The sequence below is a fragment of the Lissotriton helveticus genome, chromosome 2_2, assembly GCF_964261635.1.
Source record: "Lissotriton helveticus chromosome 2_2, aLisHel1.1, whole genome shotgun sequence".
Lineage (NCBI taxonomy): Eukaryota > Metazoa > Chordata > Amphibia > Caudata > Salamandridae > Lissotriton > Lissotriton helveticus.
Window position 1 is genome coordinate 402,265,156 of NC_136060.1, and position 15,052 is coordinate 402,280,207.

The window sequence follows — 15,052 nt, forward strand, 5'->3', positions numbered from 1 at the left end:
ATTGAGGGAGAGCGTGTCCTGTCTGCATCAGCAGGCATGACAAAGCTATTTAAGAAAATAGTGCTCGGAGGCTGTAATTAAAGTCTACAGAGTAACAACACATGTAACAGGGGGTGTCCTCCTGGAAGGTTACCAGAAGAGAAATGGTGGTACTAAAGATGGACTACTAAGCCTATTGACCAATAAAAAGCCACCATTTACAATGGACAGGGACATGAGTCAATTAAAAAGATGGTAGGAAAGTGGGGGGAGCTTCATGCCCTATCCTGAATACAGCATGTCTCAAAGAGATAGCGCAAGGGCTGCCTAGGCGAGACCTACAAATTAGCATTGGCCTGTTCTGGCTTAGAATCACACTTCCAAGTGCCTTATTACAGATTTTAGTAATGTAGCTGGAGATGTCTCCAGAGAATGTTAGGCATGCATAGGCTTACCTTTTGTGCTAATTATTGAGTCCTATCAGTTCCTGTGCCACATTTCACCCTGTCAAGCCATTGGGCGGTCATCCTCTGTCCAGCATGTCACACTTTCTGGCAACCCCATATCACAGTAAACTCAGTGCCCCCATATGCGACATGCAAATTATATACAGTTCAAAACCTGTTGACAATACCTGCCTGTCTCCCTCTGCCTCTGGCCTTCTTCCAGGTTTCTGTTTCACGCCCCCAAAGCACCCCCTTTCCTGTCAGCCACTGATCATCATTTTTATACCATGTTCTTTTTGGCCTTTATAAACACTGTTCATGTAAACATACATCCAACCATAGGGTTTTTTTGTAATGTACATCATAGAAAGGTGTTTTTGGTTCTCTTATTCGTGTTTGCGATTAACAGCACCATGTTCTTTTGCATATTTTAACTTAAATCAGTTAGAAAGCAATAAATGAGACACAGATGTAAAGTAATTGTTGAAGTTGCCTCTGCCAATTCATATGACTTTTATAAAAAACATTATTTAGAATTAAGATGTGGAACTTTCTTACCCATGCTATTCGAGCCTCAGATATTGAACCTCCCTTTTGAAAAACTTGGGGCAATATCATCAAGCGGCAGCGATAATTATTGCTGGCCACGTTTATCGTGCACATTACTAACGCCGTCTATCGCCGGATTCTATCACCCGGTTAGTGTACTATTACCAACGTTAGTGCACTATTGCCAACGCGCATCACCGAGGGGATAGAAATCCCGGCAATAGCGGCGAAAAGAGGCAATATCGCAGGTATTCCAGCTATACAAAACAGCGTTAGGGAGAACATTGCAGATAGGGAGATGTGGATTCAGCGTGACAATCCACCTCCCATGATAGATATGGCTAAGTAGGAAAAATAGCTGGTGTAAGAAACCGGCGATATACCCGGTTAGCGCTACTTTTTATGTCGCTAGGCGGCTTAGCAATTTACTTGTTAATAGGGGGTAGCTGTGTTAGCGATTATTTTTGCGGAATTACAGACGGAAACTCCTACCTCGCATCTCATTAGCGATGCGAGGCAACGCGCAAAGGAAATGGGTGGTAAGGCATGGATTCACACGTTAGCATGTCCATGCTGATAGGGCGTTATAATTATCGCCGCTTTTCCCCCGAAAACAGACGCAAAAGCGGCGATAATTGTTTTACGCCGTCTTGATGATATGCCCTACGACTCTTTAAACAGTCACCTTCCTTATTGCCACCCCATTCTGTAAGCTGCACCTCTCCGAACTAGCTCTGGGGTTCCTTCGGGTCGCCATGCTCTCTACAAATCCTATAGTACAGTAGTATAGTAAAGTAAAACGTGCATCTCTCATGTAAGGGATCGAACTGCCATCTACAGCACCGTGCGCTATTATGGCTTTTCTGTGAATTCGTTCTCCCCCAACCCTCCTTAACTCCTCAGTTAGGCTTGACTCGGGGTCACTGCAACTCACTCTTTTACGTATCGTTACATGATAAAGTGCAGTGTCTGTGAATACCCAGCTTATCAAGCAGTGACAAAGTCAATAGGTCTGGCCTTTTTAATAAGTGAACGAACACTTCTCATATTCATCAAATCACCCACCTACAGAAACACATACAAAACTGGCCAGTCAATGAAGAAAAACTTCCACTCATAAAAAGAGCACAGCAAAGGCAATAGGTAAACAACATAATAAACACTTTTACAAGCTGGCAGTTGTGCAAATGCACACGTGCAAAATTGTCACTTTGCAAGTCAATTAAAAGATGGCCACTGGCCACCATGGATACACTTGCATACACAACAGCCATCAGTTAATGGATTTTCAAAAAATGTAAGAAAATCTATTTTGAAGTGGCTGCCACATATGTGCGAGAATGCACTGGTTCCATTTTGGAACGGTTTAGCTTTGCAAACCTTTTGAAGCTATTCAGCAAGCATTGGTAAAGCCTAAAGTACGAACGAGCAAGCCTGTGAAAAACAGCAAATGGTGTCGAAGAGATATCCTGCACTGGAGGCGTGTTGGAAGCAGAGGGGCAAAGAGACAGCAAGCTGGGGTAGCAGAAACACAAGGGAATAATTAAAATCTCATGCCATTGCTTTTATGCAGTCTACTCGCTCGCTGGCAAGGGCAACATCTACGAAATGCAGACGACCAATTGCCAAACGGGCCTGACCAAAAGCCCTCTCTTCTGTACTGTATGTATATATGCATGTATGTGTATGTGCATTGGTAACATGAGGTCATAGTCTGTAGGCGAGACCTAAAAAGGCCACATCTATTGACTTTGACTGTTTTATCATTTTATTGCAGGCTACTAAATAGTATGGTACTAGATTCATTGCATTACAAAAATGCATTTCTGTTTTACAATTAAACAGAAACCTGCATTTTTTGTACAATACTAAACTGAGCAAATCTTAAACAGGGCTACTGGAAACATGCGATTGTGTGGCCCTGGCAATTTATGCACAGTTATAGATTTGCCACATAATCCATCATCTGCTGCATAATCCGCAGATTTAAAAAACATGTTTCTAGCTCAAACGTTCAAAAATTACTAAAAATGGAATGTATGACGTTACAACGAATTCCGTTGCAACGCATGCCTTTACCACGCATGCGTTACAACGGAATTCGTTTACCACGCATAACATTTACCTCGATTGCTTGCGTGGTGACATCATACGTCGTTAAGAGAAGTCATACGTCGTTAAGAGAAAGCGGAAGTTTATTTTCCGTTTTCCCTTAAACAATGCTGATAAAATACATAACCCGACGTGACATCAGGTGAGTTTTTTTGGGGGGGGAGACCCCCCCAATCCCCCTTTTTTTACTTTTTACCTTTACCACATATACCTTTACTACAAACCTCGTAGTAAAGGTATGCGTGGTAAAGGCTTTCGTGGTAACCATGCATGCGTTTGTTGAACATGAATCTTGAGCATTTGTAATGTGTTGTTTATTTCCATGCCAGTACGTCACTGTTGTCAGCCAATACTCTTAGGGCTATATAAGTGACGTCACCGCTGTCACACGATCATCTGACAGTTGTCACTTGTACTTACTGTTTGCTTTTCTTCTGGCTCCCCGTGGGCCTTTATACTCAATAAATATATATTATTATACTTCTTCTACTGGCTTTATTATCAGCCCCCACTACAATTGGCGACAAGGACGGGATCCTTAAAGGTCTACGGGTGAAGCAGTATCTGCATACCGACCGCAACTTTGAGTTAAGAAAGGCGGCGAACCTATCGGTATATGCAGTTGAGGAAGAATCGTTGAAGTAAAATAAAGTAATAAGTAAGTGCGCTTAATAAAATTAAAGCGGATAACCAACTTGTTTGAAGGCAGCGCAGCAAATAAACCAGAAGGAGTTCCTGCATTGCGCTCCAGCCTATGGCGTAAGCGTCAACTTCAACTTAATGCGCTCTGTCTGTGGATAACCAACTTATATAAAGGCTGCGCAGCAAGTAATACTAGAGGAGTTCCTGCAATCGCGCGCTTGTTTACTGTGTATGCGTGCAATTTCAACGTAATGCGCTCTGACTGTACATATAAGCGCCGATGTGAGGAGAGACTAATTCATCATCTGTAACAATTTTATATTGTTCTAGTTAATCGTATTAAGGGAACTTAACTCAATTTAAAAACTGCCTCTACGTTGAATCTTGTAAGTCGCTGAGGGAAATTGCCGGCGTGTGAGGGAATCCTCTCAGATTTGTCGCGTGAGGCATGCTGGGAGATGCAGCTGAGAGCCGAATAGGATTGGATAAGCCGGTCAAACGTCATAACATGTGACCTCCTAGCGGCCATTTTGAAAAAAAACCAAATCTCCTCAGATTTACCGGTGCTTTTGTATATCGACTACTGAATATAATTTTGGCATCGAGGAACAAAGTGAGAATAAAGAGGCTGTGAACAAATTTTTGCAATTTAATTAAAAAGAGTATATTAACAAATTATAATTGTGAGAATATTAATAACATAGAAAAAAAAAGTGTTGGAAATTATAAAGACTGTCAACAACATACATCGTGAATTACTTCATAAATAGAACTTGTGTACTGAAGTAGTATCTACCAAAGTAAGGATAGAGATATGGCTGAAAGCAACAATATATGTGCACCACCACGTTTTCTTGATGATCCAGGGAAGCTAACTATGAGGTGGAAGAAATGGATAAGAGCATTTGAGAACTATATAATATCCATTGATGGCAAAGCCTATGATGCTGAGAGGAAATTGTCTATATTATTTGGCTTACTAGGGAAAGCTGGTCAGGATGTATTCGATAGCCTACCTGAATACGAAAGTCCACCTGGCACATTTATTCCATTAAATGAGTATGAAGAAGCTGTAAAAAGGCTAGAGAAACAATTTGATGAGGAAAACAATGTCATGGTTGGTAGGCATAAATTCGCTTTGAGGAAACAACAGGAAGGTGAAACCATCGATGAGTATATTGGATCTTAGCTATGGAATGTGAATTTGAGGACATGACTGACATTTATATTAGAGACCAGATTGTTTTCTATTGCTATTCAAAAAAGGTGCAAGAAAGACTACTGGCATGTAAAAAAACAACTTTGCAAGAAGTTATTGATATAACTAGAGGGATAGAAAGATCATTAGTATCTACTAAAGTGTTATCCAATGCTAGTGGTAATACTAATGTTTTTTACCTGCAGGAAAAAAAGAAAGGGGACAGTGTGAAAGGTGAGAAAAGTTGGGGTGAGAGAAAAACTGGAGGTAAGCAATTAAGCTGTTTCAGGTGTGGGTCAAAAGAACATCTTGCGGATAGCAAAACATGTCTAGCAATAAATAAGAAATGTACTAAATGCAAAAAATATGGACACTTAACAACTTTATGTAAAACTAAAAGAGTTTATAGTAATGTGAATGTCAATACTGTTGGGGACTTTGATGAGGAAATGTGTGCAAACATTATCTTATATGTAGATATGGAAGATGGTAAGATAAAAGGGCCAATTGGTGAAGGGAAAATTGGTGAAATAGAGTTACAGTTTACTGCAGATTCTGGGTCACCCATAACCACTATTTCTGATAAGATGTTCGAAGAAAAATGGTCAAAAGTAGAGTTAACAGATTCTGATGTTAACCCAAAAGTATTTGGCGAAAAGGACATATATATGCTAGGATACTTCCATGATATTGTCACCTTTAGAGGTAGGAAGATCAAAACTAAAGTGTATGTTGCTGAAAAAGGGAGAATTTTAATTGGATGGAGAGATTTAGCTAAGTTAGGAGTAATTTTAGTACCAGGTGCTAAAGATCCTATAATTTTAAGAGAAGATTGGGTGAACAGTGTGAGTTTGGACGATAACATGAATGATCTTAAAAGTACATTGGACGAATATAAGGAGGTGTTTAAGAATGAGATTGGTTGTGTAAAGAGTTTTACCTATAACATAAAATTGAAAAATGGAGCCCTCCCAGTAAACATAAGGTAAGGACCATACCTCTGTCAATAAAGAAAGAGTTGAAAGATGTTTTGGATAAATTATCTACAGAGGGAGTCATTGAGGAGGCAGACGAATCTGAATGGGTTTCTGCTATTGTGGTGTCCAAGAAGAAAAAGACCGGAGACCTTAGGCTGTGTGTGGATCTAAGATCCCTGAACAAGAACATTGTTGTAAATTGTCACCCTCTTCCCAAAATCCAAGAAATTTTACAATCTGTATCAGGCTCGAAATTTTTCAGTTTGATTGATTTAAAAGCAGCCTATCACCAGATATGTCTAACTGATGAGTCTAAAAGATTGACAACTTTTATTACTCCATTTGGGGCTTACAGATATGTTCGCCTACCGTTTGGATTAGCCTCCTCATCTGGAGTTTTTCAGAAATTGATGGATGTTTTGTTTAATGGCTTAAGTGGAGTAGAGGCATTCCAGGACGACATTTTGGTGCATTCCAAAACAGAAAAAGAGCATTTGATTTTGATAAGAAAAGTATTGAGCATACTGAAAAAGAGAGGTATGACAGTATCAAAGGAAAAATGCAAGTTTATGACAGAAAAGGTGGAATATTTAGGACATGTATTGACCTCTGAAGGAATCTCTCCTAAAGATGATCTTGTACAGGCAATAAGAGAGGCACCAGAACCTGAAAACAAAGAAAAACTTAAGTAATTTTTGGGCCTAAGTGAGTATTACGCAAAATTCATACAAGGGTATGCTGAAAAGGTTGAACCACTCAGGAAGCTATTAAGAAAAAATGTGTCCTACAATTGGTTGGATGAGCAAATGCAAGCTTTCAAAATAGTGAAGGAGGAAATAGCGAGAGCTCCTGCTCTTAAACCCTATAACCCAGAACTTGAGAATGTTGTAACAGTCGATGCCAGTGCTGAAGGAATAGGTGCTGTGTTCTGTCAGCTAGATGGAAAAAAAGAAAATACCATCGCTTTTATCTCGAGGAAGTTGAACGAGACTGAAGTACATTATAGTACTATTGAAAGGGAGGCATTGGCCAGTGTATGGGCTGTACATAAATTAAAAGATTACTTATGGGGAAAAAGGTTCACCATTGTCACGGACCATAAAACATTGATATACATGATGAATGGTGAGGGCCGTGGCAACGGCAAGGCTAGCTCAAGACTAATAAGGCTGTTATCTAAGTTCCAAGAGTTCAATTTTGAGATACAACATATTAAGGGGGGCAAGAACTACAAAGCAGATTGTTTGTCTCGCTTACCAGTTGATATAAAAGGAGAAGAGGCACTTGATGACATTGAATGTGTGGTGGCATTGATTGACGCTACTGTTATGTGTGAAGGTTCTATCACTGAAGAGGAATGGCAAGAAAATATGGAGAAAGACGCTACCATGAAAAAAGTTATGGACTTAGTAAGAACCAAGTGGCCACATATCAGAAATTTGCAGAATGAATTTAAAAATTACCAGCAAGTGAGCGACGAATTGTCATTAGAGAATGGGTTTCTAAGAAGAGGAGAACTTTTTGTGCCGCCAAATGGTTTGAGGAAGAAAATAATTTCACTTGCTCATAAAGGTCACCCAGGAAGTACAGCCACTAGAAATATCCTCAAGATGAACTACTGGTGGCCCGGGGTAGATAAGGAAATAGAAGAGTTCATCGGCAAGTGTGAGCAATGTTTGAAATCAGATAAACATTGGCGTTTGGAAAAGAATGAACTGCAAATGGTGGAAATCCCCAGTGGACCTTGGGCCAAAGTTGCTATTGATTTCGCTGGTCCTTTCCAAATCTTACCAAATGACTGTAGAAATCTGATCGTTCTCACTGATTATTACTCAAAATGGGTATATTTCAAATTCGTAAAAGCAGTGACTACTGAAATAGTAATAAATTTTTTGAAGAAAGTATTTGACAAAGAAGGCCAGCCTAAGGTGTTAGTATCTGACAATGGTTCACAGTTGGTTTCTAAACAAATGACTGAATTTCTTGAAAAACACCTTTGTACAGTCCAAAAAGTAACGGCCAGGTAGAGAGGGTAAACAAATACATAAAGGAAGGAATCCAACTGGCTGTGGCTTCCGATATGGACGTGAAAGAATTTATAAGGGTAAAGATCAATGCATATAACAATACACCTAATGAAACTACGAAACATACACCTTTCTTCCTAATGAGAGGGAGAAAATGTAACAATCAAATTACACCAAAAATCAATGACTGGAAGAATAAGAGTGTAATCTCAGAAGAAATAGATGACAGAAATCTTTTGGTAAAGGAAAAAATAGTACAGAAACAAATAAAAGCAAAGAAGTACTCAGACACTGTTAACAGAGTAAAAGCAAAAGATGTTCAACCTGGTGAGTGGGTGCTATTGAGAAAACCTGGTTCGGTATCCAAAGGTGAAACAAAATATAGTAAGCCAGTTAAAGTTTGCGAAGCATCTAAAAGTGCTGTCCTTGTTGAAGGAGGTGGATGGCGTAGCAAAGACGATGTGATAATCTTAAAAAAGGGACAGGAAAAAATATAATAATGGGTAACAAAGAAAGCGAGGAGAGAGGTCTAGATGATAGTGTTTTGGAATGGGAAAATGTATCTGAAAACCAAAGCTACTCCGACCTTGTTGTTAGCCCTAAAGTTCTTTTGGAAAGAGGGGAGAGACCAAGGAATGGTATGACTGACACTGATAGCGAGGCCATAGACAATGATACATCTACGTCAGTTAGGATCATCGACAGAGTTGTATCTCCCGAGGGACATGGAACTGACATTGCATACCCTAAGACCTCTGGTGTGCAATCCAAGAGTGGTAGAATTGTCAAGATGCCTAAACACTTTGATGACTATGTTATGGAATAACTTGTGTTTTTTCCAGCAATTGTTTTAGGGGGAAAGGGAGATGTTGAACATGAATCTTGAGCATTTGTAATGTGTTGTTTATTTCTATGCCAGTACGTCACTGTTGTCAGCCAATACTCTTAGGGCTATATAAGTGACGTCACCGCTGTCACACGATCATCTGACAGTTGTCACTTGTACTTACTGTTTGCTTTTCTTCTGGCTCCCCGTGGGCCTTTATACTCAATAAATATATATTATTATACTTCTTCTACTGGCTTTATTATCAGCCCCCACTACAGCGTTGTACTGCATGCGTGGTTAACGATTTCGTGGAAACGGCTTCGTTGTAATGGCCGTTTCCCCTAAAAATGTAGTGAGACGTGTTGCTGCACAGTGAAAGGCCCTGTGCAAAGCTGGGCTGGTTACCTTTCTGATGCTTATTGCTGTATTTTGGGCATTACACTGGTACTAATGAGGTGCAACCACTGCCCAGACAGTGTTACCAAGTTTACAAAATGTGCCGCGTTATACCGCATAATTCCTTGCCGTATAATTTGCCCCTCTCCTGCTACATAATTCCAATGGCCCTGACCAGAATGTCTACACCATAATGTAACCGTGTGCTATGATTTAATATATTACTAGCCCTAAGTGCCAGTGTGTAGGTTCTGATGAGTGCAGTAACTGCTGTTTGCTGAGTCGACACTCCCACCCCCCCCCCATCTAACTTGCCCCTGATTGGCTGAATAGTCAACTTTCCCACTCCATGGAGGTCACTCGTCCAACGCACTGAAAAGATGCTCATACACAGGTTTGACTTTCATGCACTGGGTCCTTCGTGGAATCAAGAAAGCACGCAGCTGCAGTAATTAAGCTGGCCTTATCAGGACACCCTGGTTACTGCGTTAAGAGGCTTTGTTCATCTTCCTGAAGGGGAGATGCCCTAAAATGTGACTGATAATTAAAATGGGGATGCTACAGATGGCTGCTAGATTGCTGTCCTCATATAACGAATGCAAAGTCTAATAGGAAAGCTCATAATACCAGCCTTCTAAACATTAACAATTACCATGATTAACAATGATACTCACAACTCATTTTTCACGAGAGACTATGGGCCGAGATAAGCTTGTTTATATAGACTAGCTTTTGAACCGATGAGCCATTCATCACTCGGAGAGCCGTGAAAGGACACAGCCGCACGCGGCAATTAAAACTTGCAAAGTGACCTTGTGACAATGCATGGCCCGCCCTCCTCAGGAGCAACAGAACGTAATTGTTATTAAATCAGTTTGAAAAGGAAAGATAATTTGTTGGTTTGTTGAAACCATATATCCTGGCCCGAGGCTGTAGGCACGGGGCTTGCATTCCTGATTGCTTACACAGCACATCATTACAATACCCAGACTTTTCACTGTGAAATGTTGGATTTCGTTGTTTTTTTTACACGAAATAGGTACATTATAAAATGCAGTGCACTGGGTAACTCAAGAGTGCATGCATATCTACCACATTGAAATTAGAAGTAACTTGTATTACATTTTTCTATTTATTTATTTGTTTATTTTTGCAAAGCACCAGCTGTTGACATTACTGCTTTGTAGCGCTGCATGCAACGGTGTGCATAAATTCTCAGTTGACGAGATCTCGAGCGCAAGACAGGAAAGTGTCTCTACACGGGATCAAGGTCACTGGGATTACACAGAACCCAGAAGCAATGGGGCTTGTGCTGCACCCAGTAGGTTCCAGTTCATTCTGTCTCTGTCCCTGTCTTAACCAGGTAATAAGGAACGGTCTCCTTTAAGTAGGGCTTTAAGTGGGAAGAAAAAACTCGGTGGTCTCTCAAAGGGGCGTGGCCAATGTAATTAAGGGAGTGGCTTATAAACACTTAATCTAAAAATCTGTGTTTAGCATAGTGTGCTGCCTGACTTGTATTTTGCTGTTTCTGTCATTGCGTCCAGATATATGATACAAGTAACCGCATACCTACAACAAGACAGGACTATTTGGCATTGTCAATGGTTGTTAGTTGCATATGATAAATAAGCAGCAACTATGGCTTGTATATAATATTGAAAAAGCTTCCACTTAAATCCCTGGTGACACCACGACAATGTAGCTGCTCCTGAGTTTCAAAAAGAGAAGGGAAATCCAGAGAGAACAATTGCTCTATTTAAAGGATTCCCCTTACCCATACAACGCTCACCTGGCATGACGTCATGCCGTAACTTCTCCACTAGTGAGAAGTGAGCAGTGTGAGCAGCGCACATCAATGTGCCTGCTGCCACTGTAGTCTAAGAAAAAAAGGACCACCTGTGCCAGGGCACAAAACAGAGCCAGATAGAGACCCGTTTCGAGCCCCCCCTTTAAAAAACTGCCTGTGCTCAGCACTGGTGAGACACGGCCCACTTAAAGGCCTGCCTTTTAGAGACTTCTTTTCAGATGTTTTCTTGAAAGCAGTCACGTTTGGTTGATCCTAACATCTGGTAAGGCTCTCTTCCCGAGATGTTCTCCGTTCGGACTCCATGTCCTTTGTGCTTGAATCTCACTGGGGTGATCGGTCTTCGAGTTGCTGGATCTCATGAAACGGTTTGGTCTATATTCCAGAAAGAATAACCTGCCTGTAGAACTCTCTCCCCGTGTGTGGAGAAGTTTTAACATTATTCTCCGCGCCACCAGAAGTCGGTAGAGGTACCCGAGCACAGGGGTGATGTGAGACGATTTCTTTGGACTGAGACAAAAACTGTCCACCAGCTGCTGCTCGGGTGCAGGGATTGTTGCTATAAGTCACTCTAGAACCCACCAGGGCCCTGTGATGAGGCACTTGGAGCAGCAGAAAGATTACTCTCAGCAACATGAGGTAGAAGCTAGTAGAGGTAGAAGCTAGTCAATCCTGTCCCATGAGCCACTTTTCATGGCTTAGATCAACTTGTGTTTCTTCTCCTTCCAATCCATGAGGGCAGCCAGCTCAGAGTTCAGACACTAGTCTTCCTAAGATGTGGTGAGAGGAACCTCACCTTGTTGGCATATTTGTTCTGCTAGCTAGAAAGGGTAAGAAACGTCCGATATTGCCCTTTCCCCTCAGCTCATGGTGCCCTCTGGCACACAAGCCTGAGGTCTTTCCACATCAGAATGCACATTATATGCTGACTAAAGTGTATGGATCACATTTCATTTTTCACTTCGCTACCAGCCTTCAAACTACATTATTATTAAACTGAATATTCTGAGCCATTCTTCAGGCAGTCACCCTGGAGTAGCAGTGATACCAGTACTCACAATCAGTGGCAATATTTAGCAGAACCTGATACTCCCCCTCATAATTCTGAAGACATAATTGAACCTAGTTTTGTCTGGTACAGGAAATGTAGAGGTGGGTGTAATGTGCTGAATCTACTGGGTCTTCGTCAGGGACCAGGTATACGGGGGAACATAACTTTAAACTGGCAATTCAGGTAGTGTTCACCGTAAAAGCCTCCCTGCAGGAAAAGCGAATTGGCCTATTTGAAGGGTAATAAATGTATGTGGTTGTGACAGGGTGCATGTGAGTCAGAGTACAGAGGCCTGTGTCATGTGTGGCACGGAAAGTGGTTTCAGTCTGTGGCCTTATGATGGGACCTCGAATGTGGAATCTATCTCAGTCTTTGTGTCTTCCATGGGATCTGGATGTGGTAAACTGGGCATGGGCATGAGCGTTGTTTCACTGGATGGTTTGGGAGGAGATTATATATTATCTTCAGGCCAGGATGGTCTTGTCACCATCTTGTTATTAGAGCAGTTGTCTAGGTATTACTGCAAGTTGACTAGGTCATACAAGTCTTTACTGATATCGTCTATAGTTCTCCTCATGGTTGAAGGGTCTAGCAGACTGTATCTGAGTCTCCTGTCCTTAAGTAAGGGGCGGAGAGACAAGAACTCCCTTCGGCCAATGCTAGTCTCTGGAGCGAAGCCATCCGCTAAGGCCATTTTAAGCTCATTGTGAAGTTAAAGTCCGTGTTTGTGTGATGTTTTAAGTATTGTGCAAGTATGTTGATGCCTCAGTAGGCAGGTGCTTATTGGGTGGTGGTGTTAAAAGGGATCAACAGTGCTGACATAGTCTGTGGTCTCTGGAATCTTAATGGGGGTTGGAAGTCAATCATAAGTGGTTTTTGTATCCATTGCATAAGGAATTTGATCAGATCAACCCCTTCTTCCACCTCTGGGATGCCGAAAATGTTAATATTATCCCTCCATGAACAATCTTTGATTTTGGTTCACTTTTGTTTCATATGCCATAAATCGTCTAACTTATCAACTTCTTGATCCACATTCACCAAAACACACTTACCCAGGTGTGCGTGCTATGTCTCATTTCGTGGACAGGACAACACATATGAACACAGTCTCATCAACTACTAGCATGAGCTTTCCTTCTCAAATGCTAGTCAAGTACTAACCTACAGCTGCAAGTCATGGTGTAACCCAAAGAGTGATCCAGCACTACACATTAAGGGCAGTATGTCAGAAATTATGATGGTATTGTATGTGTTGTATGAATGGAAGTACTTTAACGATTAACCATATATATATATTTTGGTGTTATAAAACTGATAGCAACGCATGTGAAATTGTGATGAAAACATACACTATAAGATGGCGCCCAATGCTGCGTAAATGAATTAGTCCTTTGTTTGTTTCCATTCATGTTGTGCAAACATTGAAAATGACGCCGCGCACTGAATTTCAGATGTGAACATTGAGAAAGGGAGGGCTCTCCCGAAACGCGTCTGTTGTCTTTGAAATAAATCGCCCTGCTGAGAGATTTTGCCGTGCTCGAGAGTGCTTATTTGTCCTATGACCCGGCTGGGTATTTTTTAGGTTTTGGAGCTGTGATATTTGTCCCCGAGCACCATCGCGGCAGAAAGCACCCGCTATTATTGAGTGACTCGTGTTGTTTGGTGCAATTCGGAGCGTTCTTTCAAGTACACGAGTGCACCGCCACCACCGGAGAACGAGAATCGGAGGTTTAAAGCTATACCACCACGTTGGATTTGCTCCAGATCGATCACAACAAGGACTGCATTAACCGGCTGACCAGCAATACGGTAAGCCGGCTTTTGTCAATCTGGCAATCCTGTTTTGTCTTCGAACTCTGTTTTTGGTGGCTTAGCGAGAGCCGGCAGTTAACCTACAGCAGGGCCGTGTGTTGGATCCTGGGACCAGGTACCAACAACAACTAAAGGAACAGTTCAAACATGTTTAATATGTCAGAGCGCAGAGACGCAGCTGGTGGCATGTTCAAAAACAAAAACCCGGACATTTCGAAACCGACACCAACCACTAATGTGACCACTCCTAATGCCTTGAGTACGCAGTTCCACAAATTGGAAAAGCTTTACGAACGTGAACTTTGTAAATGGTGGGAGGGGACTTCTCTATAGGGCTACGTTGAGGTGCAGAGGGTGCCTAGAGGCCTGAGAATCTTCACTGTCCCTGCATATGAGAACCCAGACCCCCTCCTTTTAGAGACTTGGGCTGCTCATATTGACAGTTCATGTAAAGGCATGTTAGAAATTTTAATCCAATTCGCTTGGAGTGATCGCGATAAGGTGGTGAAGGAAATCGAGGAATTGGAAACTCTAATAGCGCAGAATACGGACAAAGAAGAGCAAGAAGCGTTGAGGGCTAGTATGAAGAAAAGACTTGAAAAGTATGAAACCAAAATTAAATTGCGTAAACAAGAAAAGTTTGACCGTGATGAGCGGGACTATGCAATGGGAAGGGTCTTGACATTTTCAAAGAAATACGATCAGCCACGCAAGGAGGTGGCAAGGAAAAGCCAAATGCCTAAATCAAATGCAGAAACCAGAGTGGAGACATCAGATTCTGATGTGAACGCTAGTGAATTATCAGGAGATGAAACTTCTGGCCTGACAACCACCACTGATGCATTGGCCATGAAGACCCCTTTTCAGCAGGAGTTCACGGTCATACAAGAGAGCTGGCTAAGGGACGGCAAAAACAAACCACCAGAAGAGGCCGTCAAACCCGACGTGGGGGCTGGAAGGGGAAGAGGCAGAGGCACCAACCAAACCAAAACAAACACGAGGGTTACCAGGAGCCAGAGGAGAGGGAGATGGTGAATCCCTCGGAACAACTCACCATTGTCAACCTGTCTGATCGACAATTAACGCCTGCTGAAGAGTCTGTTTTAAAACTAGGACTGACCTTCTGTCCAAACAAAAACTTGGAGTATACGCAGACGCGCACAGACCTGTACAAATTCGTTCGGAAGGTCAAACTTCACATGTTTCACAAAACTAAGCCAACAGCGA